The sequence below is a fragment of the Pteropus medius genome, unplaced genomic scaffold (assembly GCF_902729225.1).
Source record: "Pteropus medius unplaced genomic scaffold, Ma_sr-lr_union100, whole genome shotgun sequence".
NCBI classification, from domain to species: domain Eukaryota; kingdom Metazoa; phylum Chordata; class Mammalia; order Chiroptera; family Pteropodidae; genus Pteropus; species Pteropus medius.
This window is the reverse complement of record NW_024349800.1, coordinates 17,306,173-17,322,607: the sequence shown is the minus strand read 5'-3', so window position 1 is coordinate 17,322,607 and position 16,435 is coordinate 17,306,173. Positions and strand designations below refer to the sequence as shown.

General features: G+C 34.8%; 1 pseudogene; it reads right to left on the bottom strand.

Moving 5' to 3' along the window:
- LOC120622141 (elongin-C-like) overlaps positions 1–14,442 on the bottom strand; it is a 51,374-nt pseudogene extending 36,932 nt beyond the window's left edge.
- Positions 14,443–16,435: the final 1,993 nt, after the last annotated feature.

Sequence of the window (16,435 nt, the reverse complement as noted above, 5' to 3'; positions counted from 1 at the left end):
CTTTTCAAACAGAAAAAAATGGAATACTGTATTTCATAGATATGTCCAGGGTAACATGTCTAATAGCAATAGGATGAATGCTACAAATGCAAGCCACATATGTAAATTTGAAATTTCTAGTAGCCACATTAAAAAACGTAAAAAGAAACACATGAAATTAATTTTAATAAAATATTTTATTTAATCCAATACATCCAAAATGTTATCATTTTAACATGTAAACAATATAAAATTATTAATGAGATAGTATGCATTTTTTATATTAAGTTTTTGAAATTTAATGTGCATTTTATCATTTTGGAGTAGCCACGTTTTAAGTGGTCAATAGCCACATGTGGTTAGTGGCTGTCATATTGGACCATGAAGGTCTTGGAGATACCAAGGCTTTATTAAAAATTAAATTTATTGGGATGACATTGGTTTATAAAATCATATAAGTTTCAAGCATACAATTTAATAATATATCATATTATATTGCAATGTGTGTTCATCCCTCAAAGTTAAATTTCTTTTCATCACCATATATTTGACCTCTTTTACCCCTATCCAAGCCACCCCACCCCTTCCCTCTGGTAACCACTAAACTGCTGTCCATGTCCATGACTCCTTGACTTTTTGTCATGTTCATTTGTTGCTTTCAGTTTTATATCCCACATATGAGTGAAATCATATAGTTCTCAACTTTTTCTGTCTGACTTATTCCGCTTAATATGACAATCTCAAGATCCATTCATATTGTTGCAAATGGCAGAATTTCATTTTTTTTATGGCTGAGTAATATTCCATTGTATATATGTACCACAGCTTCTTTATCCAAACATCTATTGAAGGACACTTCCACTGTTCCCATGTCTTGGCCACTGTGAATAATGATGCTATGAACATCAGGGTGCACATATCTTCACTAATAAATGTTTCGAATTTTTCAGATATATACCCAGAAGAGAAATTGCTGGGTCATATGGTAATTTCTATTTTTAATCTTTTGAGGAACATCCATACTGTTTTCATTGGTGGCTGTACCAATTTACATTCCCATCAGCAGTATATAAGAATTTCTTCTTATTGCCTATTTTTAATCAACCTACTTGAAACTCTGCTATTGCTTTACTCAAATTAAAACAAAAAGTAAACACTATGTCACAGATAATATGCTATAGGCAACATTATGCTGTCTTTTCCCTCAAGGTAACCAGTCTGGATCAACCTTGGCAATTGTTAGTGTTGGTTCTCTTAGGGGCTACGTCAGAGTAGTTTTTCTGCCAAAACTACCATTCAGGTTTCTCCAAAAGAGCCAGGCCTTGGATAAAATTCCTCCATCAGTCAGTAGACCACATAGTCTTTGGAGAGGAAGTGGAAATTACCAATTCTGTAACACTGACCTTGTTTCTTTCTGAAGCGTAGAACTCTTTCCAGCAATTTGTTCTTAATTCTTTGAGTAAACTATTTTCTTATGGCTGTGGGCCATGACTGGTCAGGTCAGGAAAAAAAAAGAAAATATTCCTCAGCTTCATCATATTCTATACTGAGTCCCCATAAGAAGGCACTTCCTCAGGAGGCAAGGCAGTCCCATGTGGAATGATATCAATCAACACTCTAGGCACACAGGTCAATGGAGCTGGATAAATTATTTGGGAGGAACTTCTATTAATTAGTAAAATAATATCTATTTATTTAAAACAAAATGTAATTTAAGGTAATTTCTATGCTGTTCTTTAAAAAGAAAAGGATAATCTGTAAGATGGTTAATTCAACCTCTATAGTTTTGGTTCCTTGGGTTTCAAATTAGGGAGATTTTACTGTAAATGATTAACATTTTCTCCAGTCACTGACTATCTTTCACAGTTCTAAAAAGGCCAGTTTCTCTGTCTGCCTTCTATTTCCCTTTGATCTGCTGATTCTATCTGTGCCCTCCTCATACAGCTTGTACAAAGTCCTCCCTATCCTTTCTTTATTTTGTTAAAATTTAATATTTATGGGCTCTATTAATTTTAGGCTCTATTTTCTTAACAGCCAGAAGCAGCATCTTAGCTCAATCATACCTTGCTCAGAAGGATATGTAATGTAAATTTTATGTATTCTTTTGGATACTTAAGCAATTCTTATATCCCATGCCTGTCTTCAGTTCAGAGGTTTGTGTTCATCCCTCAGGCTATAAACATTTTAAACTCCTATAGAAATGTGACTTTACTCTGGGTGGCCTCATGGATACAGAAATCCTGATTTTCACTCATTCAAAGACAAGGCTTTCTTTACCTGGGCTCAATTGGAGACCTCAAATTATTGCCAACATAATTTTTCTTCTGCCTCCTGACCTATTGTGGCTGAGTTGCCCTCCTCATTGTTTCTATTATTAAATCTATCTCTAGTCACTTACTTAACATGCGCACTGTCATGTTAAGTAAGGGAACCCTGGTGTTAGTCCTTTTAGCCTACCATTCAAGGCAACTCCTTGTGCAGAAATGCTCCATAATGCCCGAGGGAAAGCATCTTGTGGCAAAAGGAGCTCCAGCCCCCGCCCTCCAGTCATGGGACCCCTAGCTGCTGCCTCCTGACCCTCAGCAATGCATCTATCCATCTTTCCAAAGCACTTGACTGTAAATATGAGTCAAACTAAAGTAATAGTTTTGTCTACAAGTTTTTTTTTTTCCACCTGTGTGATCCAAAAGAGCATTCAGCTTAGCAGTGATGTGACATGGGGGTGGGCTATCATACTGCTAGTTTCACTAGTATTCATTCCTGGGCCACTATTGATAGTATAAAACTTTGTGGGCTTTTATCTTTTTTCTTTATATCAGTGGAATGATGCCAAATCATTAAGACTTAAAACTGCTCCCTAAGAATCTAGTTGAAATTTAAATTCTTTTATAATTTGTCATTAGCGACCAAGAAAAAAAAAAAATCACACAGAAAAAGAAGGCGTATTATCCTTCTATGTCATTCTTTTTAGTTCCCTGTTTTAACATGCTTTAGCTTCTTTGCAAACAGTTAGTTTAGCTGGCATGACCACCAACGTAAGGGAGCAGTTTGTTCATGCAGGCCAATCAACTTTGCTACATTTCCAGGCCACAGACCCTTCCTTATTGGGATCTAGCTAACACATGTGTGCTCTCAGTCACAGGCAGGACCCTGGGAGAAAGTCTGGCCAGGTGTGGATGAGGGCGAAATCATTACAGCTATTCAGAATGATACAGACATGGGTGCTTATGTAAATTGGGTAAGTGGCATCCTAGTTATGAATAAGGATTATAAATTGTATTCAAAATTGACTGGCTTTGTTTTAGTTATTTGATCTTAGACATATTACTCAATCCTCCTGAGCCTCAGTTCATCAAAGATATGACTTAAGTAATCACTGTAAACTATCTGTGATACAGACTTGTAAAGAAAAAAATGGAATAATATGTGTACACTATTATAAAACAAACAATAAAAGACATGTATGTAGGCTAGTGGTTAAGATAGCAAATTCTGAAGAGAGTCTGTCTTGTTCAAGTCCCAGTTGTGTTTTTTATCTAGTTGACCAAGGGATGCAATTGCTTAATCTTTCTTCACCAAAAGTTCTTCATCTGCAAGTAAAGGTAATGATGGCAACTACCTCCTAGGGTTGCTTTAAAGATTAAATGAAATGACACATGTAAAGAGTTTATAGCACTGCTTGGAACATTACAAAAGCTCATTGTAAAAACTCAGTGAATGTTAGCTATTTTAGCTATCATTAAAGCATTCTTTAAATCAGCCAATGATTGATTTGAAGAATTGTGAGTAGACCACAGGAAAAAAAATTTAAACCAATGACATCAACATCATTTTTAATAGCAATAAATAATTGCATCGATAATCAAGGCACACTTTTGGCAATGATAACAAAAATCAATTTGCCATGGTTGCATTTCGAGTTTACTTTAGACTTAAATATAATAAGTACTGTGGATTCCCTTTTAAAGCCACGTGGCTCTGCTGGAAGAAAAAAAATCAGATGTCTCTGATGGTCTACTATTGGCTACTGTTTTCTTAATGTGAAATGAATGTTTGACCTTTGTATACTAACAGGAGCCTGCCATATCCTCAAATTCATTACTCCAAATCAGTGGCATTTGTGTCATTACTGGTGAGGCTGTTAGTCAATACTTAAATGCATTTATTAGCTCCAAATGACAAAAATTGTACTACACTACAGTTTTTTTTAAAAATTTTTATTTACTTTTTATTGTCATCCTGACCGTTCTTCCTTTGGAACAGAATAATGAGAAAATAGTTAAGCGAGGAGTCAATGAAGATTTTATAGCCTTGGGATAATTTTCCTGCAACCATACCAGGGTTTTGCTCATTTTATCAACTTGGTAATACTCACAACATTGTAAAGACATCATTTTTATTCTAGCGTAATAGGATATGTGTTTGGACCATTGATATCAAGAGAATGATATCATTGTAATGTTAGACTTTATCAAATTTATTCAAGACCTATAATCAAAATGAAGAATCTGCTCTTTTAATTCTTATACTTGTTGAATTTATTCTTTCTACTCCTTTTCATTCAAAATACTAAGTTTAAGCCATAGAACTGTCTTATTATAAAAATAAAAAGAAGCAGGGGTAGTCATTGGCATTTGCACATTATTCATAATCTTTACTGGACAAATATGTCTCATTAACGTGCATTAACGCTTGATCTCTTTTTTGTTAAAGAAATGATACAAGTCTGTATCTTTCTTCACATACCTCTCCCTTTCAAAGGAAAAATAAAGTTCTGATCTGTAAAAGAAAGTAAAGACAATTATTTGAATAGCTTACATTTATCTTTTCCAAAATCTGTTGCCTAAAATAGTAGTTCTCAATCAGGAATAATTTTGTTCCCACAGGACACGTGGCAATGTCTGGAGACATTATTGCTTAGTTGTCAAGACTGGATTTGGGAGCAGGTTGTTACTGGCATCTGGTAAGTGGAGGCTACAGAAGGGGATAAATCCTACAATGCATAGGACAGCCCCCACCACAAAGAATTATCATGATATACTCCAAAATGTCAACAGTGCCAAGGCTGAGAAACCCTGGTCAAAGCTATCTTAATGTTTCAGTTATGGCATTAAGAGTAGTGCTTGGATTTTGACATATTCAGATATGCTTCCTAAATCTCCACCTCCTTGGACCACAAAGAAAGAACTGGACATAATTTGTAAAGCATCTTGGTCCAAATATTGGCATGTTGAAGATTTTTTTTTGAAAGAGGATAATCTAAATGAAATAGAAATGTATATATACTCTTCCTTCAAAATGATATTTTAAATTATTAGAACAAAGCTGAAGATATAAAACTTTATTTTTATAAAGTATCTTTTCATTAAAAAGAATCTAAAGAATTTTTTATTTTAGAATTGTTTTAAGTCAATAAGATCAGGCAAATACCAAAAGTAAAATTTATTTCCTCTTTTTTTTCAAAGCGCAATGCTTCTACCTCTTCAAACAAATGCATGCTGTGTAAAGACCAACAATTGAATCCCTTTATATGATTTTTGAGTATTAGATCACTTGAAATATAAGAAAATGTAAAGTTACATTGACTCTTAGCGAAACAGCCTATATCATAGAAAAGCACACACATACGCAGATACAAATCAACAAAGGAACACCCTCAACCCAGGCCTTTTAGGAAAAGTAGCTATATATATATATATATATATATATATATATATATATATATATATATATATATATATTTGCAAAACAAACATAAAATACTCTTCTAGACATTTTTCCATTGGGCATCCAAGTTGTGTTGAATGTTCCATTTCTAACTCTTAAGTCAATTTATGGGAGGGGTCTGTAAAAGCACTTTAGTGAAGAAAACCAGTGATTGCAATGCATCAAAGTTAAGTGGTAGTGAAGTTATCACTCCCTGAAAAATCACATAAACATTTCAAATATAAAATATTATTCATCAGAGCAAAACCCTCTAAGGGGCTGAGAGATAACAAAGGTGTCATGGAACATTTTTTATTTATTTTCAAAAAAAATTCCACAATTGAAGTGGAATCTATGGTCACGTACTAGGAAAGAGATGAGTATAATTGAGAAGGAAATTAGCAAACCTTAAATATCTGCCTCTGCAATATCATTACCGATAAACTTGCCCTTTTTCCACCCTCTTTTCCCCAAAGACTGATGTCCCATATCTGAACTGAGGGAGATGTGTGCTTTCTAACAGCTAAATCAACAAGGTTTCACATGAGTAGTGCTGTGTGGTGTGGTTGACTGATTTCATGAAAAACTAATCATGTATTCATCATTGAGATCAAACACTTCCCAAGTAATTATCATCCAAACCTAATCTGATAGGAGCTGAAAAAGTGGCACTGTTGGTATAATCAGAGATTGAGCAGAATAGTTCTCTTAGCTTTTGTAAACCTTGGGTTGGAAAGCACAAAACTGAAATTGTATTTTATAATTAAGGAAGGTGAAGTTGGCAAGCTGCAATCAATTATTTCAATAATAAGAATTTTACCTTGCCTGGTTATTTATTGAAACGCATTTAAAAACTGACTCTTTATACATGGTCTTTGGAATATTTTCTAATATAAAAAAATTAAAATATGAGCCCTTTGTGTACCCACTATAAAATAATGTAATATCACTTCCAGGGTTTCCTTACTTTGGGCTGTGGTATTATTCTTTTCGATAAAGGGCTATTATTATATTAACTCATTATACGATGATTGTTTTCAGAAAATCTTATTTTAGCTTTATGTTTGTAATTAGAAATTTAGATGAAAATAAACAATGCAGAACATTTAAATGCTTTATAAAGTAATTTCACACATATCACCATGAATAAATGTGTCAGGTAATATAAGTGCTTTCTATTTGTTGTTCTATTCTTCTTTAAACAGCTTAATGAGGGAGATCAAGTTTTAACCCCCATTTACAAATGAGGAAACCAAGCCATAGAGAGATTGTGTCTTGCTTGGTGACAGAGCTGGGACATGACCCTGGCTCAGTGAGTCTCACACTATAGCAGGTGCCCTTGACCGTTAAACTGTAGTGCCTCCTTGGTAGTCATTTGATCGTGAGTTAATAGTATTTTTAGAAGAAATTTCTAAATGCCAGGAATCGAGCTATCCACTTTATATATAGCTGTTGGACTTCTCTAAAGCACAGGTTTTTAATTTGTGAGATGGTGATAATATGATAATAATCCCTATTTTCAGAGTTATGAAAATAGAGCTAATGTAGATCAAGGCTCTATCACTGCACCTACAAAAAAAGTAGGGAGCTTTGTTAATTGACTTGTCTTGGGTCCAAGAGCCAGCAAACAAAATCTATTTACAATGCAGTCGGACTCTGGATATAAGCCAGAGATGTTGGCAGACCTGCTCCTAAAATTACTCCATTTTTGTGGTTGCAAAAAATATCACCAAACCTCAGGTAGTAGGAGAGTGCTCTTTCCAGTAGGTCATGCCACATTCTGCACAACATGCACAACCTGAAGTTTAACACATCAAATCACATGATTTATTCTACGATAGAAATAATTGGCTTTGTAAATCTAAATATTCACATTTTGTGATTTGTAATATGTGCACCTACTGCACATGTTTTATCTGTACTCTGTAATTTTCTTTTCATTGTTCAAGATTAAATAAATTTCCTTAACCTAGAAAGTTTACTTCATTATCCAGTTTTCATTTTCTTTCATTTATCATTACAGAACATAAACCAAACTCTATTCCATGTAACCACATTGGTTGATTATTTGATTTCCTTATCAAATTCAGCAGTATTAGACATTGGCTATGTGCCAGCGCATAGAAAGTACCTTATATGTTTCTTATAAATTTGGATGTGTAGAATTGGAAGTTCTTTCTAATAGTCAAACTCAGAAACAGAGAGTAGAATGGTGGTTTCCAGGGGCTGGGGGTAGAGAGAAATGTTGGCCAAGGGGTACAAAATTTTAGTTATGCAAGATGAATAAGCTCTGGAGATCTAATGTACAGTATGGTGACTATAGTCAACAATACTGTATTGATATCTGAAATTTGCTAGAGTGTTCTCACTACATGCACACACGCACACACACACAGTAACTGTGTGCAGTGATAGATGTGTTAATTAGCTTGTCTGTGGAAATTACCTCACAGTATATATGATATCAAAACATCAAGTTATACCCTTAAGTATTTACAATTTTATTGGTCAATAATATCTCAAAAAAGATGGGGGTGAGGAAATAAACCTCTTCACCAAAGTGAAGTTCTGTTTATTTAAATGAGATTAAAGAAAATACTAGTCAGAAAGTTGTTTTTTTAGTGGAGACAAATATATTTCCTCTATGTTTCATTTGTTTCAGATATGTTGGTGAGAGGAAAATTACTCATTCATAAATCTTTGAAGAATCATTGGCAAATGGAAATATATGCCTTCACTCACTCAAAATGTCCCTTAAACTCAAGCTGGGATCCTTAAGAATGAGGTCAATTCCACACATTTCATGTTAGGCATCCTCCTAATCAAAAGTTATTTTTACCTCTTCACAAAATAAACCAACTACTAACTGAGAAAGTCTTTTTTTTTTTTTTTTCATTGTATCGTTTGTTATTAGCTCACATCTATGTAGCTCAAAGAGCCCACTGATTTTTCCACTGGTTAGACTGGCAAACACTCTTCCTATTGTAGGTAGGATTTATGAACTTGCTGCATGGTTTAAGGCTCTACTTGATTTTTAGTTGAATAGAAAAGTTCTTCCTGAGGCTATGTTATTTAAGTATGCCTAGAAATATATTCATATCCATTAAAGGCAACATTGGTGTTGCTTTTTTTAAATTTTGATAAACATGTTTAAGGCATAGCAATAATGTTACTGTGTTATTAGCAAATAGTACTGCTTAAAATATGACCCCTCAAATATTTTGGGGGATAAAATGATTGATATTAATTAGTTAAAATAATTCCTATTGCCATCATAGAGTGTATATATTAAAGTGTCATTTGTCACTTTTAGATTTTTAAGCATGCTTTTTCAATTCTAATTTTCCTCAGATTTTCTTTTTAGTGGTTAATTGTGGGTTAAAAATATCTGAAAACAGTTCAGATCTTATTAATGGTCTAAGCATTATTATACTTTTAATAAATGTAATGTAGGATTGTTACTTGATACATCGGTACATCTAATGAGTAGTAGTTACTGTTTTATCTACACACATTCATTCTATGTAACCACTATTTAATTCTCAAATAATTTGCATTGCTATCATGATCATGAACAAAGGGAACCCAAGGAGAAACAGTGAATATGTTACTCAGAAATTTCAAGAAAACTAACTCCTGAGATCACAGACTACCTTAAAGAATAGCTTTAGGAGTATACATGTAGAAGAGTAAATTTGCCTAAATTGCCCAAATGTTTGGCCTCTGAAATAATGGAATTGAAATCTTTTAATACTTGAAAATAATATTTATAAAAAGGAAATATGTTAGTCGAGAGATTTTTAGATACGAGATGATGGTGGCCAGTTTATCCTGGAGTCATCGCCAAGTGAAATCACCAGATATTGGTTTTGAAAATGACTCAGTAGATCACTGCCATTTTTGTCTAACCTACCAAAGAAGAAAAGTTGAAGAAATTCTAAAGCATTTGTGAGGATTATTACATAAATTAATCTCTTTCGATTTGGCTTTAAAATGCTGCAGGTTTTTTGTTTAACTATTCACTATCATGTTATTCTAATTCATTTATCTAAAAAGTGTCATTCTTCTTGTTTAATGCCATGCTCATTAACACATAAAAATAAGGTTGTTAGAACTCTCATCCCCTTTGTATTAAGGTATTACATGCTGAAATATTTCACCAAAAGGAACAATGTACTAATCTCTACACACTGAGTATTACTGGGACAATTACAGTATTTATGCTCGTGTACATATGGCTTTGTAAAAGTCTCATCTGTTTAACTCTTTTGAATTACAACACAAAGCTTTGACTCCTTTCAATTTGCTTTCTAGCATTTATTTTTTGCTCGAAATCATTTAACATTGTAGCTCTGGTTATGGTAGAATAGCTGTGTTTTCTCTGTGATGCTCCCAAGTGTTCCCTTTCATTATAGACATCTGCATAACTGAAAACACAAGAGATTGGTCTAGGGCTGTGGGGACCAACTACAAGTAAAAGTAAGACAAACGATAAGGAAAGATTTAAAATCCTCATATGTCAGCAGTAATACAAGTGGTAGATTATTCTCTGGAGTATGAAAAATAGCGCTCCAAGAAAAATACGTCACAAAAAAGGGCACGGGGGAGGGATCCCATGGATATTGCTAAATTGGGAGAACTCCTAATGCAAAACATGAACAACAAAACAGGTTTGTATCACAAAGAAAATATATATTTAAAAAAAAAAGAAAAGGGCAGGACTGCTGAGACAAAAGTGATAAAAAAACATGAGTCAGCCATGAAAGAGGCTTTAGAAATATCGAAGTGATAGGAGGTACCTAGAAGTCATAGGCAAGGAAAAACAGAAGCGTCACAGTGCTTTCATCTCCTTTGAATTTCTAAACTAGATCACCACCAAAATGACATAAAGGGTAACTAGAGGTTTCCTCCACAATTTTGTAGAAGTATTTTGCTTTATAAATTAGTTCATTATTATAATTTTTTATACTCTCCTAAAAATGATTTCTCAGATTCTGCTATAAAATCTTATATATAAAAAACCTGAGCAAAACCTAATTTCTTTCAGTAAATGGTGAGTGAAATTTCAGCCAATGAGTATTCACTCTAATTATCTGATGGCATTTTAATTGGAACTCTATGGAGATTTTTACTTTTCATGGATGCCAGTTGGGGATATTCAGATCATTCTGTTTATGGGATAAATTAGATTTTAGCCCAGGTGAAATAGGATGTGAAGATACTTTAAAGCGTATCCATATTAGTTTTGCAAAACTGCTAGGGGAGGTGATTTTCATGCTGGGATCTTAAATAACATCATTCCTGTCCACTGAGGCTTCCTTATCCATTTATTTACCACCTTTTGAAACTGTATCTTAATTTAAAAGCTGTCATTACAAACTGGAAAGCAAGATGAATAAATCAACCCATCAGCATATATTGCCAGACACAGCAGAACATTTGAAGGCCTATGTAAAATAAATAGAAACAGGGAAGTCCACATGACACTAGGAAGAGTTCATTACTCTTTGGAGCTGTTGAAAAAATATTTCCATAAAAATAACATATATTTATGGTAATAACCACACATACCACAATTAATATTTACCAGAATAAAGCTGAATAGTCTTAATTGAGTTGCTTTCACATTTACTTTTAGCTCTGACTTGCCAAAATACAAACAAAAAAGACCTCCCTCTCCCTTTCTCTCTCCCTCTCTCCCTCTCTGTCTCTCTGTCTCTCTCTGTCTCTCTGTCTCTCTCTCTCGATATATATATATATTTAGTTGCCTCTTCTTTTAACCAGTAGTTATCTAAGTATGATTTATTAGTAAAAATAGAAAGTTGTCCCTTCAGAAATTATGACCTCTGACCTCTACAAGTTTTTATTAACCTCGGTAGGCACAGCCCTTAGATAACATATTTTCCCAAGCAAATCTCAATTCACAGTATTCAGTGTTTTTAGATTATCTGTACACAATATAATGGTCTTTCACTAGTGTGTATTAAATATCATTTGTGACGAAGAGACTTAGAAATGGCCTAGCTTAATTTGTCCAACATAGGACACTAGTGGGAGCTAATGTTTGGACTTTACATTTTAGGAAGACAAATTCATACTTGGCCAAGACTATGTAGATCATTCTCTTTCATTGTCTGCTTTGCCTGCTTATTTCTGTAAGAGGAGAGAAAATGTTAGTTTTCAGGAACACATTTTATAGGGCACTGGAGTTTCATTTTGTTAAGATTTTATATAGCTCTTGGTGTATGCAATGTGCCCTACAAGCATCTATTGGTAAATAGCTATTTAATTAAATTCTGATGATACTAAAGTTTTTTCACTGGAGTCATTTGGGATCACTTCCCAAATGATCATTCCTGAAAAGACGGCATATAAACTAGAAAGTATATCAAATTCTTTAATACTTATCAGAACCAGAAAAAGTTCCCTTTTAAAAATAACGATAATTTATTTTATGACCTATGACTATTTCAAATAATCTGAAAAATACTACAGAATGCTGCCTATCGATAGTTTAACCATGATCCTTTTTTTTTTTCTAGGTCATTAATTGAACCCACTTCATATTATTTTTTATTTTATGTAAATCAAAGACAGTTGTAGCATACCGTGCTCCATCTAACTGTTATTCTTTTCTTTTTAAGTAACTATCTAGATACTTTTTTAAAAACCATGACCATAATAGTTTTTTTCCTTCAGAATTAATTTTCTACATTTCACAAGTAGAAAAACAGACCAAGTTGACTGAAATTCTGTACCCCCTAGTCATTCCAGTATTAAAAAAAGAGGGCCTAAAATTTTAGATCCTTGGTCAGCAGTTCATAAGTGAGTAAACACAGTTTGGCCCTATACAAAAGCAATGTGCTAGATGTCCAATGAGGATAATGGCAAAAAAGCTTGCTTTAAAAAAAAAAAAAATTGTTAACTTCGTTTTATTAACTTTATTTGCAGGTCCTAAGGACAGAAAAGGTTTACACAGAAGTAAGTCTAGCTGGGCAGGCTAGGATTTAAATATTTTCTATGAATATACAAAACAGAAAGAGGAACCACGATTTCCTAACACTGTCAGAGCCCAGATGAGAGAGAGCTCATTCTCTGAAGAGCCAGGTTGGTCTTGTGTATATGCATGAGCTAGGACACAGACATCAGAATACCTGTGTCCACATCTGTTCTTATATTTTTTTTCTACTTTTTATTTTTAAAATTCAACTACTAGTGTTGCTCTGAGGGATCAGAGGTATTTGATGCACTGAGTAGCCTGGGCTCTGCCCTGCCTATTTCAGGAATGAAAGGGTAGTTCTAATTTCCCTTGTCTTCACCACACCCACCCCACCCCACCCTGCTGGTTTTCAGTAATAACACCTGTTTCTTGTTCACATACTATGTTCCAGGTGGTCAATGCTAAATGAATGTTCCCTTAACCTCTTTGTGATTAGCTGGCTTCACCTACTCTTCTCACTTTCAGTGAGATAAGAAGTTGGCAGGGCTGGAGACGAACCTAGTGCTGTTACTTTCTAGCTGAGTGTATAAACTTTCTGAGCCTCAGTTTTTCTATTTTTAAATGAGGCTAAGACTATCTTTTGCAGGTGTTCGTGAGAAACAAAAAAGCCTATGTTAGATTCAGTATCTGTTATGCTGTGAGAGCTCAGTATTAAATGGGAGCTATTCTTTTTTCCATGTTTTCTCTCTCCTCCCTAGATTTTGAGGTACTTAAATTCAGGGACCATGCATGTGCCTTCTCTCCCCACCTCCTAAGTCTAGCAAGTTGGAAGCAAAATGGGTTCCCAGTAAATGTTTACTCAATGAATGGAGTTAGTTATACCGAAGAGTACGAATCTAGAGGTTATTGGCTTAAGAACACACAAGATTCTAAGCTTTTGATGCTTATTTTATGATGGCTTTTTCTGTTTGTTAGTGTTTTGTTTTTTGTTTTTTTACAGAAAGAGCAAGTAAACACTCATAACATTTTTTTTTTGACTATTTTTGCTCTCTGTTGAGTCACAGAATGAGAAGGAAGGCATGTTAGTTTTCACAGATTACTGCAAAGTCTTAACTGACATGATGTTTGTGTCTTTAACAGATAAATACTTATCAGGGGAAAATAGGCCATTTGGAGACTTCACTTTCTAAGTTTTGAAAATAAATGTAATGGGAAAAAATCCTACCTTTTTGTATTATTTTCTGACAGTCTCAGATGGGTGAAGCTGAGCTGGAGGAAACGGGAATCTACCATAGCAGCATGTCACTATAGACACTGAAGTTGTGTGTATATATATATATATACATACACACACACAAACACATACACACCCCAGGAAGGTTTCTATCTATTATCAATCTATCTATTAATCTACATATCTACATCTATCTATCTATCTATCTATCATCTATCTTTCTACCTATCTATATCTCTCTATATAAAAATCTCTCTCATATATATGTACATGGAAGGCAAAATACACATATACACACATATGTATGCACAGCATCAGTTCTTTCTGGCTTTTTTAAATATGAAATCAATTATATTTTTCTACAGTGGACAAATAGTCTCAGGGAGAGTCAACATGTTACCATTGGGAAAATTTCAACATAATTACTTTTATTTTATGTGGTGGAAGCGTTTGTTGTGTGTGTAAAAAAAGCAAGAGAGGAAGGGACGTGTACTTAAGATTTGTTCCTTAATAATAACTTACAGCAAGTTTCTTTCTCTGAGCAGGTGAAGTCACTGAACGTGGCAATTTTTTTGGAGTCCATCTTTGAAAGTCACGTGGCTAATTGATATACCCCTATCTTATGGATGAGTGGGTGAAGCTGAGCCAAACTGTATTGGTGTCGATATCTGTCTTGCGTAAGGCTCTCCTCTCTCTGGAGTGATGCGATATGCAGTGCTAGACTCCAGCTACAGCTACAGAGCCCAGGGAGATGTGCTGGTTGTGCTTGACTACAGGACTCAGCTCTGGGAAAATCCTGTAGGCCTTGGACATGGCCAAGAGTATGAGCCCAGCCTGCTGCAATCCGAGCAGCAGCCTCCAAAACCTGACTTTGTAGATCCACTGTCTGGTGAAAAGCTAGCAGGTGATTGGAACACCACTGAGAAGATATTGGTGAGTACATTGTGGGTACCACAAGCTGTATGGAGGATTGACTAAGCAGCTTTGGCAAGGGGGGCCTCTGGTGAGTGGGGTTTGGAGGGATGACAGTGTAATCACACAGAAGTGAGTGCAGCCTCCTTCGTTAGCAGCACAGCACTCAACATACTCTCTTAAGAGGGGGCTTATCATATTCAGAGCGGAAGCTCTGTTTTTGAAGATAGTGAAAGATGCAAAGGATAGTTGCATGCGCTGTGTTAAGTAATTGCCCATGACAGAGCAGAGGGGCCTTAAAGGGCCAGTTTGGGAGGAGAAACACACTGGTGGATGTGATTTTAGTCACAGCCATAAATAAGGCTCTCCACAGTTTTCATCTACAGCATGAAGCATGGGCTTGATGTGAGCAATGTTGTGACCCACACAGATTTATATTGCAAAGTGCACTCATGTGTTGATTATGAAAGATGATCTGCAGCTGAGATCTCACCATCAATTCTTATTTAGGGGATTGTCTCTTTTTAAAGATTATTTAGATGTGGATTGTCATCGGCTCTCATAGAAAATAAAGTGACCTGGAAGAATGGTGATTCGACAGAAATTTATGGATTAGATTCTAATTCTGCTCTGTAATATGCTTTCTGCTCAGATGAGGGAGATATATAGAAATTCTATGGGAGAGGCAGAATGTGTAGGATTTAAAATCACTCAACGAGTCAGTTTCTTCATCTGTGAAATGAGGACAATGAAAATCTCTACCTCACCATGCGTTATGAGTATCAGAGAGTTAATATATGCCAAGTACTTGGTACAATGTTTACCATCTAAATTTTTAAAAATTGTAGGCATAAGCTTTGGAAACACAAAGACCTCGTTCCAATCCCAGCTTTGCCATGCACTAGTTGTATGATCCTGGCAAGTTATTTCTCTAAGCATTGGTTCCATAGAGATAAGAAAAGGATCGAATAGAGATAAAACAATAAAGGGGAATCATATAGCACATATCACATGAAAAGATTGTAAGGAATAAAGAGATAGGTAGATAAATAAATAAAATATGAGAGAGCCTGGCATATTGTAAGCACCCAATAACTATTATAAACTATTGTTAGAAATTAGCTTCATAAACCACTTGCTTAGCCCAATAACTGCTATTAAAGGAACTAATGACTTGTAGGGCCTCCATAATGCGTTTTATAAAAATTAGCATTCGTGTGTATGCATAGTAAGATAAGACTGACGATGCTAGTTTGATCACAGAGACACACCTTCTGTGTGACCATAGGGCATTGGTTGACCTTGTGCCTTAAGGCATGCAGACATATGCCTTCTGACTGGCTTCAAAAGCTCATCGCTTACATGGCCCTTTTGATGTTGGGTGTACGTTCTACAGAGTGCACAGTGTGGCCAGAGGCAAATCTAGCTCTTTGTTTAAAAAGAGAAAAAAGGCCAAGCTAGCATATTTGTTACTGATCAGATGAACTCAACAAAGCACCCATGAATGTGGGTTTACCTGTAAACATATATGTGTTTGTAAGGGTACATATGTGCATAGAAATTATATACATATATGTGTGTATGTGTGTATACATACATAAACATGTATAAAATATATGCACACAGCATATGTCTATGGCACTGTTCGATTAAATGCAATTAGC